A 13554-nucleotide genomic window follows, 5' to 3' on the forward strand; every position below is an offset into this window, starting at 1 on the left:
TCAGAATGGAGCATCTTATGCATATTTTATGATGGTCTATCTAAACTGTCCAAGATGTCATTGGATAGCTCTGCTGGAGGATCTTTTCATTTGAAGAAAACCCTGCAGAAGCTCAGGAACTCATTGAAATGGTTGCAAGTAACCAGTTCATGTACACTTCTGAAAGAAATCCTGTGAACAATGGGACAACTCAGAAGAAAGGAGTTCTTGAGATTGATATTCTAAATGCCATATTGGCTCAGAACAAAATATTGACTCAGCAAGTCAATATGATTTCTTAGAGTCTGACTGGATTGCAAGCTGCATCCGGCAATACTAAAGAAGCATCTTCTGAAGAAGAAGCTTATGATCATGAGAACCCTGCAATGGAAGAGGTGAATTACATGGGAGAACTCTATGAAAACACCTATAATCCTTCATGGAGAAATCACCCAAATCTCTCATGGAAGGATTAACAGAAGCCTCAACAAGGTTTCAACAAAAATAATGGTGGAAGAAATAGGTTTAGCAATAGCAAGCCTTTTCCATCATCTTCTCAGCAACAGACAGAGAATTCTGAGCAGAGTCTCTCTGGCTTAGCAACCATAGTCTCTGATCTATCCAAGACCACTCTCAGTTTCATGAATGAGGCACGGTCTTCCATTAGAAATCTGGAGGCAAAGTGGGTCAGCTGAGTAAAAGAGTTACTGAAACTCCTCCTAGCACTCTCCCAAGCAATACAGAAGAAAATCCAAAGAGAGAGTGTAAGGCCATAACCGTGACCAACATGGCCGAACCTGGAGAGAGTGAAAAGGCAGTGATTCCCAATGAGGAAGACCTCATGGGACATCCACTGGCCAAAAAGGAGTTCCCCATTGAGGAACCGAAGGAATCTGAGGCTCATACAGAGACCATAGAGATTCCACTGAACTACCTTCTGTCATTCATGAGCTCTGATGAGTATTCTTCCTCTGAAGAGGATGAAGATATTACTGAAGAGCAAGTTGCCAAATATCTTAGAGCAATCATGAAGCTAAATGCCAAGTTATTTGGTAATGAGACTTGGGAGGATGAACCTCCCTTGCTCACCAATGAACTGAATGCCTTGGTTAGGCAGAAATTGCCTTAGAAGAAACCGGATCCCGGAAAGCTCTTAATACCATGTACCATAGGCACCATGACCTTTGAGAAAGCTTTGTGTGACCTGGGGTCAGGCATAACCTCATGCCACTCTCTGTAATGGAGAAACTAGGGATCTTTGAGGTACAAGCTGCACGAATCTCACTAGAGATGGCAGACAAATCCATGAAACAGGCTTATGGATTGGTAGAGGATGTCTTAGTAAAGGTTGAAGGCCTTTACATCCCTACTGACTTCATAATCCTAGACACTGGGAAGGATAAGGATGAATCCATCATTCTTGGAAGACCCTTCCTAGCCACAGTAAGGGCTGTGATTGATGTGGACAGAGGAGAGTTAGTCCTTCAATTGAATGAGGACTACCTTGTGTTTAAGGCTCAAGGATCTTCCTCTGCAGCCATGGAGAGGAAGCATGAAAAGCTTCTCTCAACACAGAGTCAAACAAAGCCCCCACATTCAAACTCTAAGTTTGGTGTTGGGAGGCCTGGTGCACGAAATTGTGATCTCTGGTAATGGCTCCAAAGGCTTGGTGCTCTAATCTCAATCCATGATTTGTCACAACTTCGATACAACTAACCAGCAAGTGCACTGGGTCGTCCAAGTAATACCTTACGTGAGTAAGGGTCGAATCCCACGGAGATTGTTGGTATGAAGCAAGCTATGGTCACCTTGCAAATCTCAGTCAGGCGGATTTAAACATGATACTTTATTAGATTAAAATAAACAATAAAAAGGATAGAGATACTTATGTAGATTCATTGGCAGGGATTTCAGATAAGCGAATGGAGATGCTTTTCGTTCCTCTGAACCTCTGCTTTCCTGCTATCTTCATTCAATCAGTCTCACTCCTTTCCATGGCTGGCTTTATGTGATACATCACCACTGTCAATGGCTACTTTCGGTCATCTCACGGGAAAATGATCCAATGCCCTGTCACGGCACGGCTAATCGTCTGGAGGCATCACCCTTGCCAATGGCTTCATCTTATCCTCTCAGTGAATAATATGCTCACGCACCCTGTCACGGCACGGCTATTCATCTGTCGGTTCTCGATCATGCCGGAATAGGATTTACTATCCTTTTGCGTCTGTCACTAACGCCCTGCAATCGCGAGTTAGGAGCTCGTCACAGTCATTCAATCATTGAATCCTACTCGGAATACCACAGATAAGGTTTAGACTTTCCGGATTCTCTTGAATGCCGCCATCATTCTAGCTTACGCCACGAAGATTCCGGTTAGGAGATCTAAGAGATACTCATTCTAGCTTATTTCATGTAAAACAGAAGTGTTTGTCAGGCACGCGTTCATAAGGGAGAAGGATGATGAGCGTCACACATAATCATCACCTTCATCACGTTCTTGGGTGCGAATGGATATCTTAGAAGAGAAATAAGAGGAATTGAATAGAAAATAGTAGTACTTTCATTAATCTTTGAGGAACAGCAGAGCTCCACACCTTAATCTATGGAGTGTAGAAACTCTACCGTTGAAAATACATAAGTGAAGGTCCAGGCATGGCCGAGATGGCCAGCCCCCTAAAACGTGATCAAAGGATCATAAGGTAATCCAAAGATGTCTAATACAATAGTAAGAGGTCCTATTTATAATAAACTAGCTACTAGGGTTTACATGAGTAAGTAATTGATGCATAAATCCACTTTCGGGGCCCACTTGGTGTGTGTTTGGGCTGAGCTTAAGTGTAGCACGTGCAGAGGCCATTTGTGGAGTTGAACGCCAGTTTCTGTGCCAGTTTGGGCGTTCAACTCTGGTTTTGGATCCTTTTCTGGCGCTGGACGCCAGATTTGGGCAGAAGGCTGGCGTTGAACGCCAGTTTACGTCGTCAATTCTTGGCCAAAGTATGGACTATTATACATTGTTGGAAAGCCCTGGATGTCTACTTTCCAACGCAATTGGAAGCGCGCCATTTCGAGTTCTATAGCTCCAGAAAATCCACTTTGAGTGCAGGGAGGTCAGAATCCAACAGCATCAGCAGTCCTTTTTCAACCTCTGAATCTGATTTCTGCTCAAGTCCCTCAATTTCAGCCAGAAAATACCTGAAATCACAGAAAAACACACAAACTCATAGTAAAGTCCAGAAATGTGAATTTAACATAAAAACTAATGAAAACATCCTTAAAAGTAACTAGATCCTACTAAAAACATACTAAAAACAGTGCCAAAAAGCGTATAAATTATCCGCTCATCACAACACCAAACTTAAATTGTTGCTTGTCCCCAAGCAACTAAAAATCAAATAGGATAAAAAGAAGAGAATATACTATAAATTCCAAACTATCAATGAAACATAGCTCCAATCATATGAGCGGGACTTATAGCTTTTTGCCTCTTGAATAGTTTTGGCATCTCACTTTATCCATTGAGGTTCAGAATGATTGGCATCTATAGGAACTCAGATTTCAGATAGTGTTATTGATTCTCCTAGTTCAGTATGATGATTCTTGAACACAGCTTCTCTATGAGTCTTGGCCGTGGCCCTAAGCACTTTGTTTTCCAGTATTACCACCGGATACATAAATGCCACAGACACATAATTGGGTGAACCTTTTCAGATTGTGACTCAGCTTTGCTAAAGTCCCCAATTAGAGGTGTCCAGGGTTCTTAAGCACACTCTTTTTTTTGCTTTGGACCTTGACTTTAACCGCTCAGTCTCAAGTTTTCACTTGACACCTACATGCCACAAGCACATGGTTAGGGACAGCTTGGTTTAGCCGCTTAGGCCAGGATTTTATTCCTTTAGGCCCTCCTATCCACTGATGCTCAAAGCCTTGGGATCCTTTTTATTTACCCTTGCCTTTTGGTTTTAAGGGTTATTGGCTTTTTGCTCTTGCCTCTTGGTTTTAAGAGCTTTGGCTTTTTCTGCTTGCTTTTTCTTTTCTTTTTTTTTTTCTTTCTATTTTTTTTTCGCCTATTTTCTCTCTTTTTTTTTTCTGCAAGCTTTGCTCTTTGCTGCTTTTTCTTGCTTCAAGAATCATTTTTATGATTTTTCAAATTATCAAATAACATGTCTCCTAGTCATCATTCTTTCAAGAGCCAACATATTTAACATTCTTAAACAACAACTTCAAAAGACATATGCACTATTCAAGCATACATTCAGAAAACAAGAAGCATTGTCACCACATCAATATAATTAAGCTAAGTTCAAGGATAAATTCGAAACTCATGTACTTCTTGTTCTTTTGAATTAAAACAGTTTTTTATTTAAGAGAGGTGATGGATTCATAGGACATTCATAACTTTAGGACAAAGTTACTAACTACTAATGATCATGTAATGAAGACACAAACATGGATAAGCACATAACATATAAAACGAAAAAAAAACAGAGAAAGTAAGAACAAGGAATGAGTCCACCTTAGTGATGTCCTTGAGCTCTTCTATGTCTCTTCCTTGTCTTTGTTGCTCCTCCTTCATTGCTTTTAGATCTTCTCTGATTTCATGAAGGATGATGGAGTGCTCTTGATGTTCCACCATTTAGTTGCTTCCAATAATTGTGTGGAAGAAAATGTATCCCCTGAGGTATCTCAGGGATCTCTTGATTTGCAGTCAAATGTTCTACCACTGAGCTATAGACCCTTGATGGAAGCTTTTGTCTTCCCTTTCCTCTTTCTAGAGGTTTCTCTGGCCTTAGGTGCCATCAATGGTTATGGAAAAAAAACAAAAAAGCTATGCTTTTACCACACCAAACTTAGAATGTTGCTCGCCCTCGAGCAAAAGAAGAAAGAATAGAAGGATAAGAAGAAGAGATGGAGGAGATGGATGGGAGTGTGTATTCGGCCATATGGGTGGGATTGGGTGGGGGAGAGATGTTGAATTTTGAAGGTAGTGGGTGTATGGATGTGAGTGGTAAATGGAAAACAGAAGGGATGGTCATGAATGGAAAGAGAAATGATGAAGTAGGTGGGGATCCTGTGGGATTCACAGATCCTGAGATGATCCTGTGGGTCCACAGATCCTGAGGTGTCAAGGCATTTACATCCCTGCACCAATTTAGGCATGTAAAATGCCCTTGCACACAACTCTGGGCGTTCAGCGCCAGGTTAGTGCCCATTTTGGGCGTTCATCGCCCCTTTGCTGCCATTTCTGGCGTTGAACGCCAGAACCATGCTTGTTCTGGGCGTTCAGCGCCAGGATGCTCCCATTCTGGGCGTTCAGCGCCAGAACTATGCTCTGTTCTGGCATTTGAACGCCAGACAGATGCTCCTCCAGGGTGTGATTTTTCTTCTGCTGTTTTTGATTCCGTTTTCAATTTTTATATTTATTTTGTGACTCCACATGATCATGAACCTAAGAAAACATGAAAATCAATGAAAATAAGAATTAGATAAACATTGGGTTGTCTCCCAACAAGCGCTTCTTTAATGTCAATAGCTTGACAGTGGGCTCTCATGGAGCCTCACAGATGTGCAGAGCTTTGTTGAGACTCTCCAACACCAAACTTAAAGCTTGGATATGGGAGTTCAACACCAAACTTAGAGTTTGGTTGTGGCCTCCCAACACCAAACTTAGAGTTTGACTGTGGGGGCTCTGGTTGACTCTGCTTGGAGAGAAGCTTTTCCTGCTTCCTCTCCATGGTTGCAGAGGGGGATCCTTGAGTTTTGAATACAAGGGAGTTCTCATTCCAGTGAAGGAATATTTCACCTCTGTCAACATCAATCACAGCTCTTGCTGTGGCCAGGAAAGGTCTTCCTAGGATGATGGATTCATCCTCTTCCTTTCCAGTATCCAGGACTATGAAATCAGCAGGGATGTAAAGGCCTTCAACCTTTACTAATACATCTTCTACTTGTCCATAAGCCTGTTTTCCAGAGCTGTCTGCCATCTCTAGTGAGATTTTAGCAGCTTGCACCCCATAGATTCCCAGTTTCTCTATTACAGAGAGGGGCATGAGGTTTATCCCTGAACCAAGGTCACATAGAGCCTTAAAGATCATGGTGCCTATGGTACAAGGGATTATGAACTTTCCAGGATCCTGTCTCTTCTGAGGCAATGTCAGTTGATCCAGATCACTTAGTTCATTGATGAACAAGGGAGGTTCAACTTCCCAAGCATCAATGCCAAATAACTTGGCATTCAGCTTCATGATTGCACCAAGAAACTTGGCAGTTTGCTCTTTAGTGACATCCTCATTCTCTTCAGAAGAGGAATACTCATCAGAGCTCATGAAGGGCATAAGGAGGTTCAATGGAATCTCTATGGTCTCTAGATGAGCCTCAGAGTCCTTTGGTTCCCCAGAGGGAAGCTCCTTATTGGTCACTGGACGTCCCAGGAGGTCTTCCTCCTTGGGATTCACGTCCTCTCCTCTCCTCACAGGTTCGGCCATGGCGCTTATGTCAATGGCCTTGCACTCTCCTTTTGGGTTCTCTTCTGTATTGCTTGGGAGAGTACTAGGAGGGATTTCAGTGATCCTTTTACTCAGCTGGCCCACTTGTGCTTCCAGATTTCTAATGGAAGACCTTGTTTCATTCATGAAACTTACAGTGGTCTTAGATAGATCAGAGACTAGATTTGCTAAATTAGAAGCGTTTTGTCCAAAGTTCTCTGTCTGTTACTGAGTTGATGATGGAAAAGGTTTGCTATTGCTAAACCTGTTTCTTCCACCATTGTTAAAGCCTTGTTGAGGCTTCTGATCCTTCCATGAGAAATTTGGATGATTTCTCCATGTTGAGTTATAGGTGTTTCCATAAGGTTCACCTAAGTAATTTACCTCTGCTATTGCAGGGTTCTCAGGATCATAGGCTTCTTCTTCAGAAGATGCCTCTTGAGTACTGTTGGATGCAGCTTGCATTCCATGCAGACTCTGAGAGATCATATTGACTTGCTGAGTCAATATTTTATTCTGAGCCAATATGGCATTCAGAGTATCAACCTCAAGAACTCCCTTCTTCATAGGCGTCCCATTATTCACAGGATTCCTTTCAGAAGTGTACATGAACTGGTTATTAGCAACCATATCAATGAGTTCTTAAGCTTCTGCAGGCGTTTTCTTTAGGTGAATGGATCCACCTGCAGAAGTGTCCAGTGACATCTTTGATAGCTCAGATAAACCATCATAGAATATATCCAGGATGGTCCATTCTGAAAGCATGTCAGAAGGACACTTTTTGGTCAACTGTTTGTATCTTTCCCAAGCTTCATAGAGAGATTCACCTTCTTTCTGTCTGAAGGTTTGAACATCAGCTCTAAGCTTGCTCAACTTTTGAGGAGGAAAGTACTTGGCTAAGAAAGCCGTGACCCGCTTATCCCAAGAGTTCAGGCTGTCTTTGGGTTGAGAATCCAACCATAATCTAGCTCTGTCTCTTACAGCAAAAGGGAAAAGCATGAGCCTGTAGACTTCAGGATCTACTCCATTAGTCTTAACAGTATCACATATCTGCAAGAATTTAGTTAAGAACTGAAAAGGATCTTCAGATGGAAGTCCATGAAACTTGCAGTTCTGCTGCATCAGAGAAACTAACTGAGGTTTCAGCTCAAAGTTGTTTGCTCCAATGGCAGGAATGGAGATGCTTCTTCCATGTAAATTGGAATTAGGTGCAGTGAAGTCACCAAGCATCTTCCTTACATTATTATTATTTTCGGCTGCCATCTCCTCTGCCTGTTCGAAAATTTCTGAAAGGTTTTCTCTGGATTGTTGTATTTTAGCTTCTCTTAATTTTCTCTTCAGAGTCCTTTCAGGTTCTGGATCTGCTTCCACAAGAATGTTCTTATCCTTGCTCCTGCTCATATGACAAAGAAGAAGGCACAGAAAAATAATAATAATAATAGAGATCCTTTATGTCACAGTATAGGGATCCCTGTGTGAGTAGAAGAAGAGGGGGAGATAAAGAATGTGATGTAAAGGAAGAAATGCAACTGTACGAATGGAAGAGATGTGAGATGAGATGTTAGGATATGAATGAATAAATAGAATAGGATGAGAGAGGGATAATTTTCGAAAATTATTTTGAACAAAGAGTTAGTGATTTTTGAAAATGGTTTTTGAAAAATGTTAGTAATTTTCGAAAATTTTTGAATTCAAAAATAAAAAATAAAAATAATTAGTTAATTAAAAAGAAATTTTTGAAAAAGAGGGAAGATATTTTCGAAAATTGAGAGAGAGAGAGAGTTAGTTAGGTGGTTTTGAAAAAGTTAAGAAACAAACAAAAAGTTAGTTAGTTAGTTGAAACAAATTTTGAAAAGATAGGAAGTTAGGAAGTTAGAAAAGATATTTTGAAAAGATATATTTTTTTTTTTGAAAAAGAAGGAAGATATTTTCGAAAATGAGAGAGAGAGAGTTAGTTAGGAGGTTTTGAAAAAGTTAAGAAGCAAACAAAAAGTTAGTTAGTTAGTTGAAACAAATTTTGAAAAGATAAGAAGTTAGGAAGTTAGAAAAGATATTTTGAAAAGATATTTTTGAAAAAGATAAGATAAGAAGATATTTTGAAAAGATATGATAAAATTAGTTTTGAAAAAGATTTGATTTTTAAAATCACAATTAATGACTTGATTCATAAGAAATCACAAGATATGATTCTAGAACTTAAAGTTTGAATCTTTCTTAACAAGCAAGTAACAAACTTCAAATTTTTTTTTTGAATCAAAACATTAATTGATTAAGTTATTTTCGAAAATTTGGTATAAAAATAAGAGAAAGATTTTTGAAAAATATTTTTGGAATTTTCGAAAATAACTAAGAATTTTGAAAAAGATTTGATTTTTGAAAAAGATTTTGAAAAAGATAAGATTTTCAAATTGAAAATTTGATTTGACTCATGAGAAACAATTTGATTTTAAAAATTTTTGAAAAAGTCAATCCAAATTTTCGAATTTGATGAGAGAAAAGAGGAAAGATATTTTTTTTTTTTTTGATTTTTGAATTTTTATGATGCAAGAGAAAAACACTAAAAAGATGCAATGCATGAAATTTTTAGATCAAAACATGTGATGCATGCAAGAACGCTATGAATGTCAAGATGAACACCAAGAACACTATGAAGGTCATGATGAACATCAAGAACATATTTTTGAAAAATTTTTAATGCAAAGAAAACATGCAAGACACCAAACTTAGAAATCTTTAATGCTTAGACACTAAGAATTCAAGAATGCATATGATAAACATGAAAATACACAAAACAAAAAATCATCAAGATCAAACAAGAAGACTTACCAAGAACAACTTGAAGCTCATGAAGAACACCATGAATGCATGATATTTTCGAAAAATGCTAGATGCATATGCAAGTGACACCAAACTTATGATATGACTCAAGACTCAAACAAGAAATAGAAAATATTTTTGATTTTTATGATTTTCTAATTTTTTTGGATTTTTATTTTATAATTTTCGCATATTAAAAGGAAAAATAAGGATTCCAAAATTTTTAATATGAATTCCAGGAATCTTGCCATGTTAGTCTAAAGCTTCAGTCCAGGAATTAGACATGGCTCACTAGCCAGCCAAGCTTTCAAAGAAAGCTCCAGTCCAAAACACTAAACATGGCCAATGGCCAGCCAAGCTTCAGCAGGTAAATCAGAAACAGTAGCAGGTGGATTAACTCCAACTAGCTTGCTCTTGATAACAAATTGCTGCCTCAGTCCAAATAAATTTAGACATGGCTTTACAGCCAGCCAGGCTGCAACATATAATTACATGGGCTGGAGTGATCAGTTGAATACCAATCCCAAAGTCGTTTGGGTATGGCTTTACAGCCAGATATGATTCAACATATTTCATGAAACACTAGAATTCATTCTTAAAAATTTTGAAGCCATAGAATAATTTATTTTTGAAAACAAATTTTTATTTTTTATTTTTTTCGAAAACAGATGAGAGATTTTTGAAAATATTTTTGAAAAATTTTTGAAAATAAAATAAAAAGAAAATTACCTAATCTGAGCAACAAGATGAACCGTCAGTTGTCCAAACTCAAACAGTCCCCGGCAACGGCGCCAAAAACTTGGTGCACGAAATTGTGATCTCTGGTAATGGCTCCAAAGGCTTGGTGCTCTAATCTCAATCCATGATTTGTCACAACTTCGATACAACTAACCAGCAAGTGCACTGGGTCGTCCAAGTAATACCTTACGTGAGTAAGGGTCGAATCCCACGGAGATTGTTGGTATGAAGCAAGCTATGGTCACCTTGCAAATCTCAGTCAGGCGGATTTAAACATGATACTTTATTAGATTAAAATAAACAATAAAAGGGATAGAGATACTTATGTAGATTCATTGGCAGGGATTTCAGATAAGCGAATGGAGATGCTTTTCGTTCCTCTGAACCTCTGCTTTCCTGCTATCTTCATCCAATCAGTCTCACTCCTTTCCATGGCTGGCTTTATGTGATACATCACCACTGTCAATGGCTACTTTCGGTCATCTCACGGGAAAATGATCCAATGCCCTGTCACGGCACGGCTAATCGTCTGGAGGCATCACCCTTGCCAATGGCTTCATCTTATCCTCTCAGTGAATAATATGCTCACGCACCCTGTCACGGCACGGCTATTCATCTGTCGGTTCTCGATCATGCCGGAATAGGATTTACTATCCTTTTGCGTCTGTCACTAACGCCCTGCAATCGCGAGTTAGGAGCTCGTCACAGTCATTCAATCATTGAATCCTACTCGGAATACCACAGACAAGGTTTAGACTTTCCGGATTCTCTTGAATGCCGCCATCATTCTAGCTTACGCCACGAAGATTCCGGTTAGGAGATCTAAGAGATACTCATTCTAGCTTATTTCATGTAAAACAGAAGTGTTTGTCAGGCACGCGTTCATAAGGGAGAAGGATGATGAGCGTCACACATAATCATCACCTTCATCACGTTCTTGGGTGCGAATGGATATCTTAGAAGAGAAATAAGAGGAATTGAATAGAAAATAGTAGTACTTTCATTAATCTTTGAGGAACAGCAGAGCTCCACACCTTAATCTATGGAGTGTAGAAACTCTACCGTTGAAAATACATAAGTGAAGGTCCAGGCATGGCCGAGATGGCCAGCCCCCTAAAACGTGATCAAAGGATCATAAGGTAATCCAAAGATGTCTAATACAATAGTAAGAGGTCCTATTTATAATAAACTAGCTACTAGGGTTTACATGAGTAAGTAATTGATGCATAAATCCACTTTCGGGGCCCACTTGGTGTGTGTTTGGGCTGAGCTTAAGTGTAGCACGTGCAGAGGCCATTTGTGGAGTTGAACGCCAGTTTCTGTGCCAGTTTGGGCGTTCAACTCTGGTTTTGGATCCTTTTCTGGCGCTGGACGCCAGATTTGGGCAGAAGGCTGGCGTTGAACGCCAGTTTACGTCGTCAATTCTTGGCCAAAGTATGGACTATTATACATTGTTGGAAATCCCTGGATGTCTACTTTCCAACGCAATTGGAAGCGCGCCATTTCGAGTTTTGTAGCTCCAGAAAATCCACTTTGAGTGCAGGGAAGTCAGAATCCAACAACATCAGCAGTCCTTTTTCAACCTCTGAATCTGATTTCTGCTCAAGTCCCTCAATTTCAGCCAGAAAATACCTGAAATCACAGAAAAACACACAAACTCATAGTAAAGTCCAGAAATGTGAATTTAACATAAAAACTAATGAAAACATCCCTAAAAGTAACTAGATCCTACTAAAAACATACTAAAAACAGTGCCAAAAAGCGTATAAATTATCCGCTCATCAAGGCCACAACCATGCTCTGAGTATCTGTGAGGCTCCATGAGAACTCACTGTCAAGCTATTGACATTAAAGAAGCGCTTATTGGGAGGCAACCCAATTTTATTTATCTATGTTAAATTTCCATTTTCCATTGTTATTTCATGATTTCTTTAGGATGATGATCATGTGGAGTCACAAAAACAACTGCAAAAATTAAAGCAAAAATCAAAAACAGCATTAAAAATAGCACACCCTGGAGGACGAGCTTACTCGCGTTTAAACGCCAGTAAGGGTAGCAGAATGGGCGTTAAACGCCCAGTCTGGCACCATTCTGGGCGTTTGAATGCCAGAAAGGGGCACCAGACTGGCGTTTAATGCCAGAAAAGGGAGAAAAACTGGCGTTTAACACCAGAAAAGGAAGAAAAACTAGCGTTAAACGCTAGGAATGGGCAGCAACCTGGCATTTAAATGCCAGAAATGGGCAGCAACCTGGCGTTTAACGCCAGGATTGGCATTCGAAGGGGCGCTTACACGCCAGTATGGTGCAGGGATGAGAAAACCTTTACACTTCAGGATTTGTGGACCCTACAGGATCCCCACCTACCTCAACTCACTCTTTCTCTTCTTCACACCTTCCAATAACACCCTTCCCCAAATACCCTTCACCAATCACCTCTATCTCTCTTCCCCATCACCTCTTCACCACTCACATCCATACACTCTTCACAAAAAAAAACCCACCTACCTCACTATTCAAATTCAAACACTTTACCTCCCAAACCCAACCCTTAATACATGAACCCTATTCCTCTTTCCACTCCTATATAAACCCCTAATCAATCCTCCAATTTCACACATCACAACCACTTCTTCTACCCCCTTGGCCGAACCACTCACCCCCTCCATCTCCTTCATTTCTTCTTCTTCTCCATCCTTCTTTCTTCTTTTGCTTGAGGACGAGCAAACTTTCTAAGTTTGGTGTGGAAAAAGCGTTGCTTTTTATTCTTCCATAACCATTTATGGCACCTAAGGCCGGAGAAACCTCTAGAAAGAGGAAAGGGAAGGCAATTGCTTCCACCTTCAAGTCATGGGAGATGGAGAGATTCATCTCAAAGGTCCATCAAGACCACTTCTATGAAGTTGTGGCCAAGAAAAAGGTGATCACTGAGGTCCCTTTCATGCTAAAAAAGAATGAGTATCCAGAGATCTGACATGAGATTCGAAGAAGAGGTTGGGAAGTTCTCACCAACCCCATTCAACAAGTCGGAATCCTAATGGTTCAAGAGTTTTATGCTAATGCATGGATCACTAAGAACCATGATCAAAGTGTGAACCCGAACCCAAAGAATTGGCTTACAATGGTTCGGGGGAAATACTTAGATTTCAATCCGGAAAATGTAAGGTTGGTATTCAACTTGCCAATGATGCAAGGAGATGCACGCCCCTACACTAGAAGGGTCAACTTTGATCAAAGGTTGGACCAAGTCCTCATGGACATATGTGTGGAAGGAGCTCAGTGGAAGAGAGACTCCAAAGGCAAGCCAGTTCAATTGAGAAGGCATGACCTTAAATACATGGCTAGAGGATGGTTGGAATTCATCCAACGCTCCATCATTCCTACTAGCAACCGATCCGAAGTGACTGTAGATCTGGCTATCATGATCCATAGCATCATGATTGGAGAGAAAATAGAAGTTCATGAGGTCATATCTTTAGAACTCTACAAAGTGGCTGACAAAACCTCCACCTTGGCAAGGTTAGCCTTTCCTCATCT

The 13554-nt window shown here is 40.0% G+C and overlaps 1 non-coding gene across 1 annotated transcript; it reads left to right on the plus strand.

The window, feature by feature from the left end:
* The first annotated feature begins 7223 nt into the window (after window positions 1-7223).
* Window positions 7224-7331, plus strand: LOC112761881 (small nucleolar RNA R71). The gene has a single exon (XR_003182253.1). It is a non-coding gene; the product is annotated as a small nucleolar RNA R71 (small nucleolar RNA).
* Window positions 7332-13554: the final 6223 nt, after the last annotated feature.

The sequence above is a fragment of the Arachis hypogaea genome, chromosome 16 (assembly GCF_003086295.3).
Source record: "Arachis hypogaea cultivar Tifrunner chromosome 16, arahy.Tifrunner.gnm2.J5K5, whole genome shotgun sequence".
In the NCBI taxonomy this organism is placed as follows: Eukaryota; Viridiplantae; Streptophyta; class Magnoliopsida; order Fabales; family Fabaceae; genus Arachis; species Arachis hypogaea.